This window comes from Polyodon spathula, chromosome 4, assembly GCF_017654505.1.
Source record: "Polyodon spathula isolate WHYD16114869_AA chromosome 4, ASM1765450v1, whole genome shotgun sequence".
Classification (NCBI taxonomy): Eukaryota; Metazoa; Chordata; class Actinopteri; order Acipenseriformes; family Polyodontidae; genus Polyodon; species Polyodon spathula.
The window spans coordinates 34,153,252-34,175,590 of record NC_054537.1 but is presented as its reverse complement, the minus strand read 5'-3'; the positions used below and the strand labels follow the sequence as shown (position 1 = coordinate 34,175,590).

At 36.3% G+C, this 22,339-nt stretch overlaps 1 protein-coding gene across 7 annotated transcripts in view; it reads left to right on the top strand.

The window, feature by feature from the left end:
- Positions 1-3,322: 3,322 nt before the first annotated feature.
- Positions 3,323-22,339, top strand: part of LOC121314451 (GREB1-like protein) — a 60,299-nt gene continuing 41,282 nt past the window's right edge. For all 7 annotated transcript variants that reach the window (XM_041247738.1, XM_041247743.1, XM_041247742.1 and 4 more), the window contains exon 1: positions 3,323-3,588. The gene's annotated coding sequence lies outside the window, so the exon portion shown is untranslated. The remainder of the gene's footprint in view (positions 3,589-22,339) is intronic.

Below are 22,339 nucleotides of genomic sequence, written 5' to 3'. Positions count from 1 at the left end.
GTATGTTGCCACTGTCAAATAAATACATAAATAATAACTATTCTTTGAATCAATGAGGATCATGAACATCCTGATATGGTGGCCTTTATTAATAGCTGTTGAAAAACAAATAGGGCATTTTCTCCTATCAATCACAACAAGCCCAGATACTTTGCTACACAAAACAAAAACCAGACAGGAAAGAACATTCCTCAGAGATTCACAGTGTTCTGCATTCACATCAGGGTGACATAAACAGTGTAAGAATATTTTTGAATCCAGGAAGAAGACAGTAAACATTTAAATGGATATACAAAAATAACATATCTTTGAAACACTTTTCAGATTATTGATTTATTTATTGATTGAATCATTGATTGAGTGAACTAATGATTTTAGTAGGACCTCAAATGTTTTACATAGTTGGACCCAACAAGAATTTTGGGACTCCCAAGTCCAATGGGCAAGCACAATGGAAACGTGAAAAATAATATTTTAAGGATACTGGGTAATGTGGAAGTCGGTGCATAATGGAAACAAGCAAGGTAGCATCTGAAATTAATGCAATCTACAAAGTGTGAAATCAACACCCCTTGAAATGTGATTGAGGTGGAAAGGGTTCCCAGTGTTAACGTAGTGTTATTGGGTTAGCGTGGGAGGAACTATATTTTTGTGGGAGCCCACTGCATGAGCCAATGTTAAGGCATAACTAATAAAATACCAATACAAGTAAAATGTTTCTGGTTTTGGTATGATATTGTGGTATGGGGCTTAGAGAATCATCCATTCAAATACAGTGCCTCAATGATAAAACCAGTCCTAAATAAAACTGAATTGAGGGCAACTTGTAAATTGTAATGTGCTCCAGTTGGGTAGGGCTAAGGCCAAAGGAGCTGTTGCCATGGTCACAGAGACAAGCCCTGGATTAGCTGGGCTACAAAACCAGGATCGACTGGCTTTCAGGCATCTAAGTGTATATATTATTACTTTTTTATTCTAAACCATGACAGATCTTAACACATTGACTCTCTGTTAATCTCACTCCCACTCACATCTGGTATGCATTGAAAGTGCATAGTTCATATATCCTGTGATTCACTGTGATCCATCTACAGGGACTTTACTTTCCAGCTGGGTATCAATTCTGTATCTTATGGGAGCTAAAACTGACAGAAAATAGTAAATAAATAACACAGGTTTGCAAATACCCTACACACATATATATATATATATATATATATATATATATATATATATATATATATATATATATATATATATATGTGTGTGTGTGTGTGTGTGTGTGTATATATATATATATATATATATATATATATATATATATATATATATATATATATATATATATATATATATATATATATATATATATATATCGACGATAGGCTATATTGCCCTATAATATAATATACCCTTTTTTCTGTTCTGTTCTAATTTTATTTTTCTGGAATTAACAACCTCACATATAAATGTATGACAGGAAAACAACTTCCACCCAAAACTAAGTTCAGTAAGGTTTAGATAATATTGTACATGCATTTCAATTTGAGTGCAAGTAAAAACATGACAATCAGAAATGCTGACTTCAGGTTTGTGAGTAAAAATGCTCTTGGTAAACCTTCACTGATTTCCTTTTCTCTAATTGTGTCATGAAATTACCATGACAACATATGATACAGTGCTTTAATTGAGGTAACCCCATATTCAAAAGTTACAATGGGTGAGATTTAGTAAGCTCTTCATAGGAAATGCAAACATTTTTTTGTGAAAAGAAAAAAAAAACTGAAAATTGTGCACCTTGTAAAAGTGTCCTTGTAAATAACCCTTTGAGTGATTCACTACTAGTTTTATAACAATTTCCTTTTATATTCACAAAAAGGTGCAATTACTATGTGGTGTAATGACCTTGACAATACTGTCAGGATGTGGCTTTCCTCTAGTGCCTGGTAACGCCAGTAACACATGTTTAATTTCACTTAATATACATGGCTTTGTTCTGTTTGGGTGCTACATGTTGTTTACATATTAAATGTAAGTTTAAATTGTAGTAAACTTCTTAATTGGTACACTGCAATGGGCAGCCAAATTAGTCTGCAGTTAAACGGTAGTGCAATAATAATAATAATAATAATAATAATAATAATAATAATAATAATAATAATAATAAAAACTAATTAAAATGCATCATAGACATTTTTTTGTAAATAAATAATACTTATATTCATACTGTACATACAAATACTAGCTTAGTCTGTAACGCTCATTTGTATATTGAAAGCATTTCATTTTTTTTTTTTTTTTTTTTTTTGCTATTGAAACTTCATTTGTAGAATAACAGCATATCAGATGGCATAGTTCATTTTAAGAGGTTTGGTAATTCTGTATAAATGTAGGTTTTATGTTGCTTGTCAAAAGAAACGCTTGGTAACCTTATAAATATGATCTATAAATTATCACAAACCAGTCTTCACAAATGATATTCAAATATCTAATAATGAACTTGTATTATTGAAAACCTCTTCCTAGAGAAATGTTCGTTGTGTAAGGTTTCATTTCAGCTGCAGAGTACCACAGCACAGCCTGGAGAGGAGCCTTATTGTTTGTTTTCACACAGACTAATATAAACAGAATCTGTACGCTTTGTTCACTACAGTCGGTACATTGTAAATGTAATGTTTTTTCATTTTGTCTCCTTGTAAAAATTGTTATGAAGTAAGATCATCTCAATATTGCATACCGGTGTTCCTTTGTAATTCAAAATATCAACAGATTATATTTATTTTATGGTGTACTTAAATGTAACAAACAATATGTCGCTATGAATGGCATAACGTTATTAGTATTATTGATATTATTAGTATTAATATTATCGTCATTATTATTATCACTATTTTTTATTTATTAAAATTTGGACACATTAAAGTAAGTAGTAGAACTCCGAGAGGAACAAATTTTACAAAAACTGTCATTAATACATTATTATAGGAGGATATGGTTTCAGAATAGAACTCGGCCATTTTAATATGAACTACACAACCATCTGACATATTTGTACAGAGACTACAGTCTTGGTTTATATACACACACATATAAACAACGCTTAATATTAAATTATCATTTTTCAATATAAAAACCAAAGTGGAATATGAAAACTCGACTTGGTAGCTTTTTTTTTTCTCCTTGCACGCATCAAAGGGTTACATTGACCTTATTTAGACTACCGAGAGGCATACCATTTTGTAAAGAGAGGGACTATTTTATTTATTTATTTATTTAAAAAGATGAGTCATACTTAATTTTGCTTTCACCATACACATGAAACCATTTGTATCGTGACCGAAATGTTACGTTGATAGCATGCTGGCTTAAATATGTCAGAAAGGAAATTAAAACAATCCAGTCAAAATGACGATTCCCCCTTTCACAATAATCAAACTTTCTGGTTGAGTGTTTGTTGTTTTCAGTCTATCGCCGGTAAAGCGAGAGTAGCATTCAAATATGAAAAAATAATACGGGCTCGTATTCTTCAACTGCGCTGGAAACGTTGTTATTCGGGACGCGAAAAGACATAATTGAAGTTGGAAATATGTAAGTCACTTCTTTCTGATAATTAAACATAAAACACGCCGTTACCAGGAGAGAATGTGCTATTTCTTATCCATTAATTAAATGAGAATGATTTGTTACCTTCTGTAAAAGTGATAAAAAAAACTATTCGTCTGAGTGCATATACAATATCTTAGACCGTAATATTTCAAGTCGTGTCACAGTTTTCCGTTACCCATAAAGAAGTACACTGTACTGCCCTAAATGCGAATTTGTCCTGAAAGTATGAATTGCGTTGTACTCAGTGGTGTTAAAGCAAATCTGTTGTTGCTAGTTGTTGTTAGTACTGGGTCTCGTGTTTATGTGTGATTTTTAAGGGTGCAATAAGTGATGTGCCTTTAACTCCTGCGGCATCTTCAAAGGGGAGATTGGCGTTAACTTGTCTCAGACTGGAAGTGTGGCATGAATGCTTGCGTGTATCATCACGCTGAGTTTAAACATTGGCATACAGTAAAAAAACAAACAAACAAACAAACAAACAAAAAAACTGTCGGGTACATCAGCTTTTTCGTTTTGTATTTCAATAGGAATGAAAAAAAGTTTTGTTGTGTTTTGTATATGAAGCATTTTTTGTGTATTATTTGCCCTTCCACAATAAGGGCATTATTTATTGTGTAAATTGAGTTCTGGAGGTGCCTTTGCTTTTACAGTTGGTCAGCATGGCGACAAGTTTCTTTCAGCAGCTGATTGCACGCTGTTGCTGAAACTACAGGTCTACAGGTCGAGACTCATTCAATTACAGCAACACCTTGTTGAATATAGCTTAAGTTTAGGTGGAAAATACTTTTAGTTGTTTAGTGATGGGTCTATGTGTCATTGACCATGATTTACACGTAAATACAATGTATAGGTCAACATAAATTCATCACCGTGACAGAGTCGATATTTTGGTTTGTAGTTTTAAAACGAGATTATATTTTACACAACACCCAAAAACTGTTTTGTAGTATACACAATATAGGTCAGATTTAGTTAGCGTGCAGCCCTGTACATCGGATATAACGTTGTATTATTACAAAACTTAGTAAGTAGAAAAAAAGCTAACACTTGGTAATTCTGTCCTTATAAGTAATAAATAACACATGCAAAAAATATTTCACAACAGTACTTCTGTTAGTAAACGTGCCTTATGCCCATATATGCTGTAATATTTCATATCCAGTATTATTAGCTTGTTATGTTCAGCTCCAAAAATATGAAGTTTGATTGATGAATGTGCTAAATGTGTAGTCTGTTTTTTTTTTTTTTTTTTTTTTATCTTGAACCTTTTAATATATATATATATATATATATATATATATATATATATATATACACACTATAATGTTTATTTTTGGTAAAACCTTTTGTTGTTGTCTAAATCTGTGCATTCTAAGACAATTAAAATAAACTCCAACGCTAATCATAGCTTATGATTGTGTTTAATTCTTTAAATTTGGCTTTTCAGTGTACGAGTGTCCATATGAAAGCACAGGTCTTTTCCACCCCCTTGCACATATAGGAATGAAAAGGTTCTGTTCTGGAAATACGAGATCATAATAGACATCTGGTGTTGTAAATTGTGAAGGGATCGTTTGTACCCATCATGTGTTGCAGATGTAGCCGTTGGAGCAGCCTTTCTCCTATGGATGAGTGGTTTTCTGCTCTTTTTGAGATACTCCAGTCAGGGACTGTGGCAGAAGATTCTGGGTGGGCAGCAGATGTGACTCTGGACTTTGATATCTTATTTTACCTCTTTATTTAGACTAGCGATATATAAAAAGTGTGCAGACATAGAAGAGTTGCTGTTATTAATATTAAACGCAGTTATAAATACTTATAAAATGCAACACTAATTGACATGTAATATGCAGTATATTTATTTATATACAAATGTATCTGAGGAGCCTAGGTTAGAAGCAGTGGCAGAGCATTTTCATTTAAATTTGTCCCTTTTGAATAATGCGCTTCGATTCAGATTAAAATGCCCCGTTCCTTTCAAAACATCTTTAAGGAAGCATGTAAAACTGGTCTAACGAATGCTGGGTTGCAATCATAATCATTTGCAGATATCAGAAACCCAGAACACATACATTTTGGAGGGGTTTATTTGTATTTGAATGGCACATACTCAGTGATGTGTTCATGCAGTCCTCTGAAGATGGCTCCATATTTGGTATGCTTACTGCACTTATGTCCCAAACCACTATTTCCCAGAAAACAAAAGTATGTTGACCTTATTTTTAGAAGTAAAACAGTTTCTCCTATCCTGATCCTAATCGCAAATGTAGATTTCCTTGAGATAGAATGACACTGTTTTTGGTAGCATTCCATGGTTCACCCCCATATTTATTTTGGACCACAGCAGGATACAGATATGATGGAGCCAAAATGGCCCTTCCTGGTCAAGCCAAGTTTGAAGAGCTCCTTGGCAACTTGGCTTTGGATTCTTTTAGCACTGAGAAATTGGAACCTTCAATCACATTCTTCCATCCCAAATCAGGAATGATGAGCATACACTATCCACCGTACACTTCAATATCCATTTCAGTACATACTGCATTTAAGACATAGTAGTGGAAAATGCACCTCAAAATAATAAATGTGTGTTATTTTATCATTGAAAACAGCTAGACCAAGTATTGAATGTTGAAAAATGTTCTGTTAGCTCTAGAATTTGTATGTTACTGATACACTTTTTTGTATTAATGTTTAACAATATTTGCACGTTTATCATAGTGAGAAACATTTGAATTCTGTCTGGAAGTGGCGTAATTACTGAGGAGTAAAACAAAAAATAAAAAAATCAGAACACTTTTATTTATTAGATATTATTCAGAATCGTAACTGGGTTTTAGTAAACTTTGGGTTATGTTTCAAATACAGGGATGGATTTGATCCATTCCTGGTTTTACTATGAGTGTAATAAGACACCTTAGCTTTTTACCTATATGGTGGGGCTAATCAGGTACATATTAAAACCTGGAATGGGTGAAACTGCTATGCAATAGGAGTCTTATTTTCATCCCTTTAAATGAAAAGGACAAAATAAAAAGAAAACAATGTCAGTATGCTGTATACATTATGAGTGATCTGAGGGAAAGTTGCATAATGCTAGGGTTTGTCACTGTAGACAAAACCAAGTGCAATGTAAGTGTTTTTACAGTGGTGTGAAAGGTGCAAATGACTGTGTGTGAAATAGGGAAAGAGGGCATGTGGTTAAACGCTATGCTGTATCCATGGCTGAACTGGCCACCTTTGCAGTGTCGCCATCTTCAAGAACATCATTAGTAACTCTTTCAAGTGTGTGTGTGGGGGAGGCAGTTGAATAAGTGACCATCTGTGCTGAGGGGGTAGATTTCCTGTGAAGCAGCTATTGTTTCATCAGAACAATTGGGATTTAATCTCGATAGATAAGAATAGCTTTGGTAGGTTTGTCATGACTGTCTTGAAGGAGTCACCCTTTACAGCAATTGTAATTTTTTACACCTCATTTATTTTGAAATTATACTTTGGAAATAATGTATGTTTGACTAGTGCAAGTTCTGTCCTGTCAGTCTTGAAAGCTTTTCTTTTTATAGAGGGAAGGAATTGTTTTGTACCAGTGTAGAAAACTGCCCATATTTTACATACTTTCTTCCAAAGTTAATCTCATCATTTTTGGACATTATTCCTTCAACCATTTTAGCACTGCCTGTGTTAAATTTCCAATATCATTTTGGTCTGCTGTGAGTTTTATAAGGACAGCTGCAAGGCATCCAATATTAAAGCAGAAACACGACATTCAAAGCAAAAGTACAACATTAATTTATTAAAAAGGTGATGTTTCTTGGCAATCACAGCTAAATACGCGGTTTATGAAGAGAATGTTAGAACATGAGTATAGAGAACATTAGTGAAAGTGGATCACTGTACAAACTGTACACTTTGGAAGACCTGTACTGAGCTCTTTAGTACATTGCGTCCTTTAGTTGTCGAGAGCTCATTCTACAGTGAATCATCTTGCTACACTTGCATACCTGCGTTTATTTTCTCAATGTGGGATTACGAATAAGAGGACCGCTTCAAAACATCTCCCAAAGAGTTTTATAATAACATTTTGCATTGGCATAGGCTGATTGAGTGGCAGTTTCTATTCACGTTCTGTTTCTAATCGCTGTTGTAATTATAATATCTGGACACTCGGCGGAACATGGTGCCAAATCCTAAACAAAGAAACCACCAGTGCCATTATTGTGTAGTGCAATAAGTCTTATTTAGAGTGAATGCAAATTTAAATGTTAAGAGGAATAAATATCAGCCCTTTTACAAATCCTCCCCCAATTAACTTTTCCATGTTTAAGGAATAACATTAGGCATCTCTTGTGCACCTGAAGGACAGCGTAGCCCCCATGTACTGGGATATTATTACAGTCCTACCTATTTCGCTGTTGATCATGCTAGTTACCTAGTCCTATTGCACTGCCCAGCTCTTGGGTGCTGATGCTTGGGAAGTTACCACAGGTGAGAGCCCTCCTGTATGCAGTGGCTGGTCAGGAGTAAAGTTGCACCAACCCAGAGCTGTTATTCAAGGTGCAAACTCCTGCTGGGAGAGACAAAAAAGAGATGAAAAGCTAGTTGTGTTTAGACTGAATTTGAAACAGCGACTCTGTCGTGAGTGTGGTCCTGTTCTTAGTTTAACCTGTTACCAAGGAAACGGGTTGATAAGGAACGCTTAATCCTACCAACATGCATGCTTTTTAAAAAAATTATTTTTTGAAATAAAAAAAATTGCACCAAGGTTTGCTGGTGGAATTTCTAGGGTTGTTTGTCAGAGTAGGTATCTTTTGGTTGTGAAAGCCTCCAGTGCGGGGTTGATTTGTAGAGTGATGGTCTGCACCAGGCAGAAGAATAAGGGTAATCCATTGTGGACAAAGGAGGCTCAGAGGCTGTCGAAAGGTTTTGGAGTAAGTCAGACAGTGTTGTGAACTGTTTACAAAGCTGACTGCTGAGGTTGCTGTAAATCTCCACTGCTTTATTTATCTGGTTTGTTTTGGAAGAGCTTGACATCTGATCAAAAGAAAAATAAAAAAGAAAAAATAAAATAAAAATAAAAACAAGGAAAACATAATATTTTAATTAAACACATGTAAATGGCCTACACTGAATGTGAAACACCATCCTTAATATCACCTTTTCATCAAGAAAGGTAAATTGTACGCAGTAATTAACTGTGAATAAAATGTGCAGCTAGTCATCTCTCTCTCTTCATACTGAATGGCCACACAATAGAAATGTAAATTAATAAAATCCTAGTACTGTTTTTTTCAGCATCTGTTTTATAGAATTAACAAACCTTCAGCATGGTCGGTTTGTTATGTGCGTTTGCAAGCTCACTAATGTACTTAATTAGGACTTCTTTAAATTAACATGTCATTTTAAAATGTAGGCCTACTAACTAACTGGGCTTTTAAAAATAGGTCCCTTACCAATGTGATTTGCTTTGCAGTATTACTGGAAATGTGGTTTCTTCATATTCTTAACAGTCTGGGGGTGCTTGAATGGAGTTGTGGCAGGATGGCTGAGTAGTGACGTTCGCAGACCAGGAAGTTGATAGAGAAACACAGGCAGGTACTTGCAGGTTGAAAGTGCCATATTTATTCAAAACCATAATAAATACAAAAAGGTAGACAAAACACTGCTTATAGAGCAAAACAAAAGTGCATCCAAAAAGAGGTCACGAACACAAGCATCTCCCTCAAGTACTGTTCTGGTGCTTCTCAGCATGAGTGGCAATTTCTTTCTTTCTTTCTTTCTTTCTTTCTTTCTTTCTTTCTTTCTTTCTTTCTTTCTTTCTTTCAGTTTGTCCCATCTCTCTCGTTCCTCCTTCCAAAACATCCCACCCAAAACAAAGGATTTTTTCCCCTTATATCCCATGTGGCTGGATCCTAATTTATCATCAGTTATTCAATAAAGGCTCCAGCTACATTCTCACATGTTTTTGGTAGGGATGGAAATTACCCCCCCCCCCCCCCCCCCACACACTGCCCCCCCCACCCCCCCCCCCCCCCCCCCAGCCACCACCAACATATTCACCCATATACCAATACATTCACCCATGCTAAATAAACACAACACAAAACATTATTTACAAGCAGGGCTTTGCTCCACCCACTAATTATGTGCAGGGCGCTGTTCTACCCTGCTACATATACCCCCCTTGTGCACAGCACAGATGGCCCCAACAGCCCCAACAGCCACCCCCCCCCCCCCCCCCCCCTTAAAGGCCCAAAACTCTTGGTCCAGGTCCTGGTACCTCACCAGAGGATTGAATGGGCCCACAGGCGGCAATCCTAACAGCGGCATGGCTGGTTCCTCCATCCACATCAATCCTGTAACGGAACCTGCTACGGGTGGAAGTGGTTTTCTCACCCCCCTTCTCTGTCGCTGGTGGCTCCCTCTTTTTGGGCTCCAGCTTCAGAATTTCCAGTAGCTTAACTGCTGCTGGTGGACACCGCAAATCCTTGTGCAGGCATCCCTGGGCGGTGGCAAACTGGCGGTGGAGGTGGGAGCAGCAGGTAGTCTCCGTCTAGTGGTGAAGGCAGGAACGGCAGGTAGTCTCCCTCTAGCAGTGGAGGGTGGTTCAGCACTCCTTCAGTCGCTGGACACTTGGGCTTCACTTTCTTGGGCTCTGGACGCTGGGGCTCCCCCCTTCTGGGCCTTGGACACTCGGACTCACCCCGTCTGGGTGTTGGAGACATCGAAGCTGGCACTCTGGACGAATACTGCCCGCAGCGCTGCACACTCTGGCAGTGACAGTGGCCTTGAGCACTGTAGTTGATGGAATTTAGTAGATCCCTGGGTTAACCTTGTTAATGCTAGCTAGCAACTGTTTGAGATAATTACTACACCCAGCGGTCCAGACAAGCTGCATACCTGCTGTTTTTACGCATTAAAAATATACACTAAATTTAAATTAAATGCTTATAAATACGCATAGCAATTTTGCTGCACAGCTTGTCTGCCTACCCTAAAACCTCCACTAACAACTACATCTCCCAGAATACAATGTCTTCAGGTACTAGTACACTGTACACAAGAAAAACCAACCCAAGAAACATTAACCAATCTCTGGCTAGCCCTGTTGTCTTTGCAGCCAGTTACAGTAAGAATAAGAAAAAGTAGAAGCTACACAGGTTGAAGCGTAAGTAATTTGCAGAGTCAGTGTGATACCTCGAAAAGAACTTTGTAGAACACGTGCATGGTTGTCCAATAGTTCAAAGTAATGTTGCAGTAAAAATGGAAGGCTCTTTTTTAATGCCTACCCCATCACCATTACTTACAGTATTTATCTAAATTACTCATGACTTCAAGTTAATGTTGCATTTTACCCTCTGAAAATACATTTTACTCTCTCAGTGTTAAAATTAGAGTGTAATTTACTCCCAGACCCAAAACCTTATCTGGAGCGCTAACTACATCATTCCAGGTATCTTGAGATAACCACAAAGCTCTGTTGCCTCATATGCAGAACTACTTCCCTGATATGATGTGGTGTTGTTTTGTTTGTTATTTTTTTTTTTCAAAGTGAACATATATCTTTATTTTTACCAAGAAGGACTTTTTTTTTTGTTTTACTCTAACAGTAAGAGGAGGTTTTAGATCCAGCACGGCTTGATTTTGTTGATTTATTGCATAAAGATTTTTCTTGAGAGCACAGGATTGGGCGGGGGTGCGTTGGCCAAGAGGCATTTGAATAAGTGAGAAGGTCATGTTCATGGGTGTTGGAGAGCTGCTGTGCCTGCTGTGTTGGCTCCATCGGGCAGGCAATTATAGTGGCCTGCCTGACCTTATGCAGCCTGCAGTGTTTGCTAAGTGCCTATGGGTTCTCCCCAGCTGTCCTGGGCTCTGCAGTACAATTAGAGCACGTTAATGGAGTGAGACCATTAATTTGAGCAGTCTTTGCAGTAATACCCAGTGCTACAGGGAGTGATTTATTCATATTGCATATTCCCTTTTCTACAGGCCGTTTGTAATTGGGATTTGGGGGATTTTACGATTCAACCCCCACTTAAACTGTAAAATACCTCTTTGAGCTATTGTGTGTCTTTGATTTATTGGGGGTGAGGTCGGAGTTGAAAATCTGTGAAAGGAGGTATTCAGTTTAATGGTACACATCTGCTTATTTTATGTTAGTAATTAGACGTGTTGAAGCAATTTTGCAAAAAATGAAAAATTATAATAAAATAAACAATTCAAAAGAAACTAGTGTGTAAACATGGTTTATGTACATACAAAACTGTAAAAACAAAACTAGTTTTTAATCAAAAGTAAAACAAAAGTAACATATGATTTATCTTGCGTGTGTGTCACTTGCAGCTCAGAGTCCAGGTTGAACTGCTGCAGCCTGGCTGCAGCTTTGCAGTTTTGTTATCGAAATGTTTCTGCTGAAGTGCTATGGCTAGCTTCAAGATGAAATCTCTCCTACCTTGGACAAAACAAAGGAATTGATGGCTGCCAGGTCTAGTAGAGATAACAACAGGCTTGTGTGTGTGTGTGTGTGTAAATATATATATAAATTGAATATTGTAGGTTAGATTCAAAATAAAAACATGTATTGTAAAATGCGGTTCTAGTGTTAATGAAATGTAGCTTTTAGATGTTCCACAAGCACACACACACACACACACACACACACACACACACACACACACACACAAACACATAAATATAAATTCTAAGTAGTAAAACTTGTAGAAATTATATTTTATATAATTGTGTGTGTGTGTGTATTGGAAAGGTAACCAGACAAACAAGTAGCTAATGCGCACCGTGATTCAGAATGTGCGCGACAACACGTGAGTTCATGTATTTGTAAATGTAAACACCGTCAATGAGATCAATAAACAGATTTCATGAAGAATGTTGTTGTTTTTTGTCCTTGCTAAATGAAGAGGTCACTTCTCCATCTGCTACTTTTAGTATTCAACCATCCTTTCATTACCTGAAGGCCTGAATTTTCAGGAAAGCTGCTGCAAATTCTTTGGTTTTTTAAATTGTTGTCCTTGATTGTTTATATGCAAACGCTCCATTCAAGGCTGAAAAAGTCCTCAATTGAGGACCTGTTTTAATGCAGTGGCAGGAGTGCTGTAGCAGACACTTATACATTCAATGAGGCTAAGGATAACAATGCATAGGCATTGGATAACCCCTTATCAAAGTTTACCTTAGTAAAAGCATAGCAAAGTGTAATAAAGCATAGTAAAGTACAATAGAGCATAGGTAAGCATTGTAAAGAATAGTGAGGCATGGTAAAGCCTATTAATAAACATGACAAACCAGGGTAAACTATGGTAAATATATAGTACATTATAAACATGGGGAAAGCATGATAAAACAGCTCAGCTGTGAATAAACAAAACAGCAAAAATACAGTTTGTATGATTTTAAAAAGGGCTGTGCTGCATCTTCAAAAATAACTTTTATAATTGTTATCATACAAAATAACAAAGGAAAATTTAGCAGTTACTTGTTGGTAACATTCAGCAAATAATTTTCTAATAAACTGGGAAAAAAAAAATTAGCTTTTATTGCATTTTCAATTGAAACTCTGTTTCCCAAAACTTTCAACTCCAACAATGAGCAACAGCAGTTGTAGGGTTTGATATTGCGGTGGAGAGCTACGGCTTTCCGACTGCAGCTGCAAGAAACACTGGCAATGCTGACAATGCTGGTTTTTGCATGCTCTTGTCGAGGAGTAATAAACTGCTTGAACAGGGAGAAAGTGAAGAAGAAATGTTGAGCCCTCGGGGACTGTGAGAATGGTAATAGCTGTGAACTTGACTCTTAAGGTCACATTCACTTGGCATTTCCTGATAAGCTGTTGATGGGCAGACATAAAAACAAAGCACAGATCAGTGCTCACAGATGAGACCAGTGGAGGTGCTGAATGGATTAAAGTTCTGACCTGTAGCTCATTATGTAAAGGTAGAAGATAGGTGTGGCATTCCAGTGTCATTTAAATTGCTTTCTTTTAAAGTAACATTATTTGTCACATGTAACTTGAAACTATGAAACTGTAAGTTTAAACTTAAGTAAAATGACTAGAGCTCCTTATTTTGTAGTTCTTATTTCACCCTTATGCTGATTGTTGTGGGTAATATCTTGATATCCTTGGCAACAGGAATGTTGGTGGTAGATGGCAGTAATTTTCTTTGATTACATTTTTAGCTGTTTTATGAGAACCGCTCATCCAGTTTTGATAAAGGTTGTCTTGGCATATTCAAGATCATTCACATGTTAGCCTAATACAGTATTTATTGGGTTAAAACAATACCATTGTAGGCATCAGGTCATTTTAAAAGAATATTTCTATTGGGTTTTTTTCCAGGTATGAAAAACATTAGCTTTAATACATAAAAATATGTTTGTTGTACTCAATACATTGGGAAATTAATAAGATAAGTAGATGAGAACCTTAGCACAAGATACATACTTCATTAATATAGTTGTGTGCATTTTAGATAGTAATAAGCAATGTTCCCCCTGCATTTGTTAGTGGAGTTTAGGATTGTTACATGCCGCTTGACAATAATCAAACAAGATGTTCAGCTAGTTTTGATCTCACAATGAAACAAATTAAGAAAGTGCTTTGTTTTTGCCCTAGCATTTTAGCAGATATTGTAACAATGATACACAGTTTATAAACTCCTTATTATATGAAATTGCAATAATGTCCATCACAGCATTTTCAGTACTGTATAAAAACAAAAAAGGTTTAACTTAGGCTGTAGAACAGTGTGACAAAGACAGGTGTTCAGAAATACGGCTCCCACTGATCTATTCCTGGTTTTACTATGGGTTTAATAAGACCCACCTGAACTTGTTACCTGTACACTGTGGCAAATCAAGCTCCTAGTAAAACCTGGAATGGGTGAAACTGCTGTGCAATAAGAGTCATCTCTGCTGTTTCGATTAATGCATTCATACTTTTTAAACAGATTTGAAAGTGATTTATGGCTGCTGAGTTTAGTATATACCTGTCTGACATGTATTTTGAACTGATTGTATTTTAGAATTTGTGTACAGTTATGCTGTCCCTTAAGTTTGACCCCTTTAAAAGTGAACAACCACACAACCAAAATAATCACACAACCTTTGAGGTAAGTGAAAGAACCGTTTCTAGGGCTTGTGGTAACGAGCAATAGGCCACTGCCAATTACTGCGCTGGAGTCTGTGCTTCTTGCATGACAACCCAGTGACTCACTTCAAACAGGAGCGCTTCCTGTGCTGCAGTGCAGGTAGGCATTACAAAGGCTGACAGTGAAGTTGGGTTTTAGTCTAATTACTTTTCACTTGAGTGTGAATTAAGCCCAGTCTTAATGTTTATGGTAGCCCACAAGGTGATCCCTGCGTATCAGTCTTGAACTACAGTATTTGTTAAGAGACTGACTAATGACTACTGTGGACATTGTACAGTTAAACCTGAAATTATTAAACACATTTTGACACTGTTGTTCCTAAACGTAATACTGTATTGAATTAAATTAATTATTTATTTGCAATGCATTTGATTTAGATCAGTCTGAGGAGTTTTGGAAACTTAGTGTAAGTAAATCACTACTAATGAAGTTTTGGAATAAGAAAAACGAAGGCACATTGTGTGCATATTTTAAACAACACTTATCTGAGCAAAACAGAATGTAAATATAAGCTAAGGTACAAAAATAAAGTCTGTAGAAGGGAGTAAATCAAAATTGACTTACTAAAATAACTCCTGACGAACTGGACGGTCTTTAGTAGGTTGGTAAGAAAAACAGTGTGTTCATTTAAATTCATAATGTAAAGTAGACAACTGTTTTAGCTTTCTCCATCAGTGATATAAGAACATTAGCAGCCAACCACTGTAGTGCAAGTTTAATTAAAATGCCTGGATACAGGAACTGTGTTACAAGTGAGGTTTGAAAACAATCCTTGTTAATCCAGATATATTTTTAAAGTAATCTCTCACTCTGTTTGTTTGTGTGTTTGGTAGGGGGTCTTGGTAAAGCCATGGTAAAGACGCTGCAAATGGAATACTGCAGTATCCAGTGTTACTGGAGACAATTCTAGTACCAACCTGAATGGGATTAAAATCCCTCCAGTTGATCGTGTGTGTTAACACCTAGCTATATATTGGGTTGTCAAATTGTGCCACTTTCCTAAAGAGTTGAGATTAAGATTCTGACCAGTATTAAACCTAATCTAGACCTGCCCTTATTCTAGTGGCCATTTTACTTGTCATCTTTTGTATTTTTTCTATCTCTTTCCTACTAAAATTATGCTCCACTAAGAAACTACTGTTCTCCTCTTTTTAAAAAAATATTATTATTATTATTATTATTATTATTATTATTATTATTATGTTATATATTTTTTAAACAGTCAAGAAAAATATCTAGGATATCAAACAGAGTAATAGATATAAACAGAAAGTAAGAAAAAATGTCTAGACTGTTTGAGTTACAGGCTTAGTTACAGTCAAGCAGTGACGTGTGTACCCCAATAATTTGAAGATCATTTGAAATAGAATATTTCTGTCGCCTTAATTTATGTTGATTATTTATATTTTTAACCAGTGTGGCTAAAAAAAAATATTTGGCTCCTCTGGTGATTTATAGGTAATAGATTACATAATCTGTCAGCTGCATCACCTCACCAATATTTTATATACTGATTTTTATGAACACTGTTTTTGTAGGATGTCTTGCTTATTAAATCTTGCCTAAGTTTGAAGAGGATGTACTTCTATCTTTAGTTTGCAAGAAGTTATAAAGCAGTTGTTCTGTATATTCATGTTTCCCAATCTTGGAGGCTAGTGTATGTCTGGGATAATGCAATTTAGTTTTAAATAAGGTGTATTAAGTTTAGGCACCAACGGTGTGTACAGAACAAAAAGTAAAGCACTCTACTCAAAACAGGGTTGCAGAAACAGTCTCTTACAGTTACAATAAATAAAGAGTTTAGTCTCGGGTAATGCAAGGTCAGTGTTCCATCCAGACTGGAGTCTGGCACAGACAGCCTGACTGTACTGCCAGCATGGATTGAGGGGGAATGGGCCAGCAGCCAGCAGTTGCTATTAGACTCTTTCATCGCCCTCTTGCACAGACGATTACTGCCTGTCCAAGGGCAAGATGACCAGGACTCAGCCTCCCAACTAAAAGGTCACTTGGAAAGAATTCACACACGCAAGCCCTGCCATGAAAGAAACTCTGCCTGGTACCCATTTAGTTTTTTTTAAAGGTTTTAAATTATGCTTGCTAAAGAGTACAGTCAGTGTGCAAATCAATGGCCAACATTGTTGATTACTATCTGGCAATTACACAAGAGAAAAATAAATAAAAACTGCCCAATGCTGGCGTCGGTTATTTAATAAAATATAATTTATGTTTTATTCCCCTCTATCAACCCTTAGAAATAACATGACATACTTAAATAGCATCACATTTGCTCAGTTTACCTTCCCCAACCTTCCTTCAGCTGCACGTATGCATAGTATTAGTAATACACACTATGTAAAAGTTTAAATTGCAATTTATTTTGCAAAATTCTATTTTCTACATCATCTTTGTTTCCTCTCCCCTGCTTTTGTACGACTATAGCTTGTGGGTTTATTTCTTAGCTTGTTCATCCTTGGAATGAGTGAGCACTTGAATCTTACCAGTAGATACCCCGGTGTCATTTAGACCACACATTCAAAGAGTAAGGTTATGCAATTAACCATTTACTATTCACTGTACTGTTTTATTTAAAGTCATAGTTTCTGTTTGGAATATAAGGTCATGGACGTTCTTTGAAGGACCAGGTCCAGAGCCTGGCTTCATGTAAACCAAGCCTTTTTTTTATATATGTATATAAATGATTTGTATTGTGTTTTTAGTCTATGCACATCTAACTGCAAGAGGTAATCCAGACTCCCAGCAGCACCCACTGATAAACCACAGACCAAATATTTACCTGTGAAGTGCAGGGCTGAATCTTCAAGGTCTCTATACTGACAGATAAGCTCCCAGTATCAGTCATGTGGCCATAACTAGTTGCGTCTAGCAACTTCATTGAGAAGCTGTGCCAATAGTTATTTTCAAGCCAGCCACACCCACTGTTCTGTCAGTGGTTTAAACAAGATAGTGACATCAGTGTTATATATAGTAAACCAGAAAGCATGTTTAATGGTAATGAATCATATTTATTTTCAGTGAAAAAAATATCATAGTATAATTGCCTCCTAAGCCAGCTACATTATTAAAATTAATACATTGTAACACGAAACACACGCAACAAACTATGACAAGTCTAATTACAGCTATGGCCAAAAGTTTTCCATCACCCTATATAATTAACTAATTTTGCTTCATAAAGTTACAATTACATACCGCTATGTAGTTTTCCATATACTTAATGAAAAATATATGTGACTTTTTGAAATCTAACGTGAAATACTACTGCTAGTGTGGCTTCCGGTAGACCTTTATGGTATAACATTGTAGTTTCTTTGATTACATGATGTTAAATACAATATCTAAATGATGTCTCAGTCTTAAAATTTAGGCAAAACTTTGTCCTTAGCGGTGCATTCGCTTTGCCTGTTTACCTGCAAAGTCTGAAAATTAATTGGAAAATAAAATAGTGTTACTGACTTTGACCGCATGATTCATTCAATTAGTTATTTGACAGAAAAGACTAGCCTAACCCTAACAAAACCAGTGCATTTATTTTTCAGTTACCGGGTTTGAGTATTTTGTGTTTTTCAAGTGGATGCCTTTCTTGAAGAGGGGTCGGTGAACAACAACCACAAAAAGTGATTAGGTTGTAAAATGCTGCCCAAAGCAGACTCTGTTGATTCCAGTATTTTTTTCTTCTTTTGTCTGTTTGGCACAGACAAGCCTCATACCCATCAGTCAAAAACAGACTGCCCCTCCTGCCAGGACCTGACAGTCAGTTGTACTGATGTGGAGCTTCAGGGAAGCAATGGTCAGGAAGAGGGGATGATGGATAAGCACAGCCTCCTGTCTCTGCAGGAAGTGGGCAAGGGATTATTTCCTCTGGTCAAGAAGGAACTTCTTTGTCAAGGTGTCACTTCATCCGTTAACCTGCATTCAAGTTGCGTTTGTCCCCTTCAGGGGAAGAGAGGGAGAGAGGTTCCTTTTAGGAACTTGCTGCTGTTCACTTTGAGGGCATTTTTAAAGAACTAATCTAAAATAAAATAAATGTTTAATGCTACATGAAAACTGGTTTCTATGGATACAACCCTCCATTAAGATGAACAGATGGCTTTCTTGGTACTGGATGCAAAAATCTTTTTTTTGCAGAGAGATTTTTAATTTTATTTTGTAGAATGTGTGCTTTTTTCAGTATGAAACGGTAGTCCTTTTTTAAATGTAGGCTTATAATAACGTAGTATTCCAGTTTCTTTAAATACCTGATGGCAATACACAGAAACCTTAAATCCTATATAATCAAATAGACAAACACTTTGCACTGAAGCTATGTCTCGTTCAACTATTTTAAAAGTACTGAGATTTCGCATTAGAATTGTTTTTTGTTTTGTTTTGTTTAAGATGTTAATGATGTTAATACAGCTTTTGGGGACTGGCACTTAACATGTAAAATATTTTTTCCTCCTTTAATTTCATAGCCGATGTTGTTTGGTAACAAAAGAATAGCCTCATAAAACCATGTGGCTGATCTTGACCCTAACCTGCTCCTGTCATCTGATAAGGGTGAATGTTTTGTTAAGTTGTGTGTTGCATTAAACATGGCTTTTAAACCTCCTTTTACAAACCATGACTAATAAGCTTGCCTAAATTGCATTTTAAACGGTTTGCCCTAGAAGGTTCATAGTAACAACAAAAGGAATTGAAGGCTGGTAGAGGGCTCCTGAGTTATTCCCTGAATCTGGGAAGAGGATCTATTATCATTCCCCATTCTGTTGCTGCATTGTGCCTCCACCACAAGCTTTCATTTGTGTTCAAACAAACGCTATATTTGGAGGTGATAGAGCTAAACAACTGGAATTCCTTCATTGTATAATAGAAACATGTATAAAGTATATTTCTGTTAAATGTCATTATGTAAAGCTATTTGCTGGGGGTTTTAGGGATTTATCAGGGATTTAAATCCTCGGCAGAGGATAGCTGTCCCACTGGTGGCAGGTCACCTTACAGTTATTAAAATATCCCTGTACCAGCCAGGTGCCTTTGCTGTCAAACATATTGTTGGTAAAAGTAGTGTTAATGTTGTATATAAATAGTAGTATTAAATAATGACGTCTATACGTTTGTTATGTAAATATTATTTACAATAATAGAAAATACTTTATGTTAGCACACCACCTTATCTGTTCTCAAAATTGAAACCATTTTGGCAATAACATAACTAATGTTCATGAAACCTTTTTCCATGACTTTTTTTGTTTGCAATTGATAAAACGTTTATAAACACAGTCCTTAAGTCTGGGTTTGAATTATCAAATTCAGTCTCGGACTGTTGTTATTATTTGTATACAGTTGGAAAGGTACCACATTTCAATAAGTTGCAATGTATCAAGTTTTGCTAAATTTTGAACTGAAACCAGTCTGGAAATAGTGGTATGAAGACATTTAAATCAGGCTATCCCAATTTGTTTTATTCTTTTTGTACTTCAAAAGAAAGTAATATCAAAAGGGGCTTCAACAACAACAGAGGAAGTTTGATGAAGCTGTTCGAATTTAAATAGTCGAGAAACATGAGCGCTCCTGACTCTTAATGAAGTGAGTACAATGAACGTCATCGTCTGATGGATCCTTTGCTCATGATCTGGCTGGGTGTCATCTTCTGGTTTGCACTTAATTGGAACGGCTGACTGTGCATTCTTGAGACTTTTCCCAAGATAATTTACACATGCTTTGTTAACTCTAATGGGCATGTTGTCTTTTCGCACTTTGGTGCAAAGCGATAAGAAATGAGGGCAAAGCTTGTGTTTACTTAGAGCGACAGTGTACTTCTCTAGTTACTTTTGGGCTTTTGTGTTCTTATTGCCAGCTTGGGCTGTACACATTTGCTTTATTACATGTTTAGTATTTCAGTTAAATAATACTAGAATAATAAACCAATTTCAGTTGAAACCTAAGCCACATACTGTATGATTGTAGGGCCATAGATATACCCCCCCCAGCCCTCACCCCATTCAATTTACCTTTGTAAATTTAGTCAAAGGATTGCTTTGATTCTGAAAATGGCTTCCCTGACAATGCAAGGTAACCAATTGAAAGGAAGCAATGTGGCTTTGTTTTTTACGTAAAATATTAGCTATCTGTGCAGACGAGTTGGTTCTTGTCAGATAAAGGACTACCCTGGGCTATTGAGGGAAAAGAGATAAGCCACAGCAGCAGTGGCTTTGGCACTGGCATTTTACACCTCTACTAGGACTGCTGAAGCACATTTGTAAGCAGGTTCTGTGTAAATATTACAGGAATGCTGGAATTGGCAAGGTCATACTGACCTCTGTTCCTAGTAGCTATTGATTAGCTCATTTCAAAGGTTAAGCTAATATTGGGATAAGAAGGAACCACAGGTACATATGATAGTTAGCAAAACAGGGATAAAAAATGGGGAAAAACAGCCAACAATTTAGTCTCTTTAATAATGTTTTTTTTTTTAAAACCAACACATTACACTGAATGGACAGAAAAGTAGTATCTGCACAGCTCACTTGAAAATAGTGCAATCTTTTATCACAGCAGTTAGACTGGAAATTGGATTTTGGTCAACATTTGGGAGGGGAACGAGAATATGGGGAATTACCGATATCAATGTGATCAGTTAGTTTTAAATAAATATCAGATAATTCTGTTCTAAGATAGATCCTGGTTGTATTTCCAAGGATTCATTTTTATTTGTTCTCATTTTAATTCAACAATCTGCAGCTTCCCCAGTGGTGCTGTATAATAAACTCCGTTGTCTACAGAAAGCTGTATCAAGGTTTGTTCTTGTATAATGAGAGTCCAGTTAAGTAATTTAACTAATGGTGTAGATATTTCATGCAATAGTAGGGTCTTACGTTTCTAAGACTTATCAAGTGTGTTGATATTATACTGCAGTAGGCTCAAGTTAGGGTTGCTACCTTTTCCACAGACCAAACCCGGACATATTTCTCAGTGAGCCTAGGTCTGTCAAAACTGCAGTATACTGTAATATAATTGGTGGTAATCTGTATACCACCAGATCTCGGTACAAATCAGTAATCATGTAATATACACAGTATTGTGCTGGTGATATTTCTACCAATTGAACTTGTAAGCCATAGTGGAAACAGTAAAGAAATACATGCCCATGAAATTCACTAGTTCATTATAATTAAAACTTTTAGTTTTTTTATTTTCCAAATCTCTATCTCTCTTTAAATGTTAACTAGGTGACTGCAAGAATGAAATGCAATTAGGATCAGCGATGGGCAATTAACTTAATTTATCTTGTCTGTTTGAAATAAAAATAAAAAGTGTGCAGAAAGCACTGAACTGCAGTTCCTGTGTTGGTGCAATTTTCCTCCGTTGTCTGCCTTGACCGCAATCCACTCTACCGCACCGTATTCACTTGTATTTTCAAGTTTAGGGTGAAGGATTCTTAGACCTAATCCTGCAAGTACTGACTCACACATTAGCTCAGTGCTGTATTGGATTGTTTACATCACGTGGATATGTTCAAAGTAGAATGTACAGATCAGTACTAAACAGTACATTTCTAATAAAATAGTGGAAAT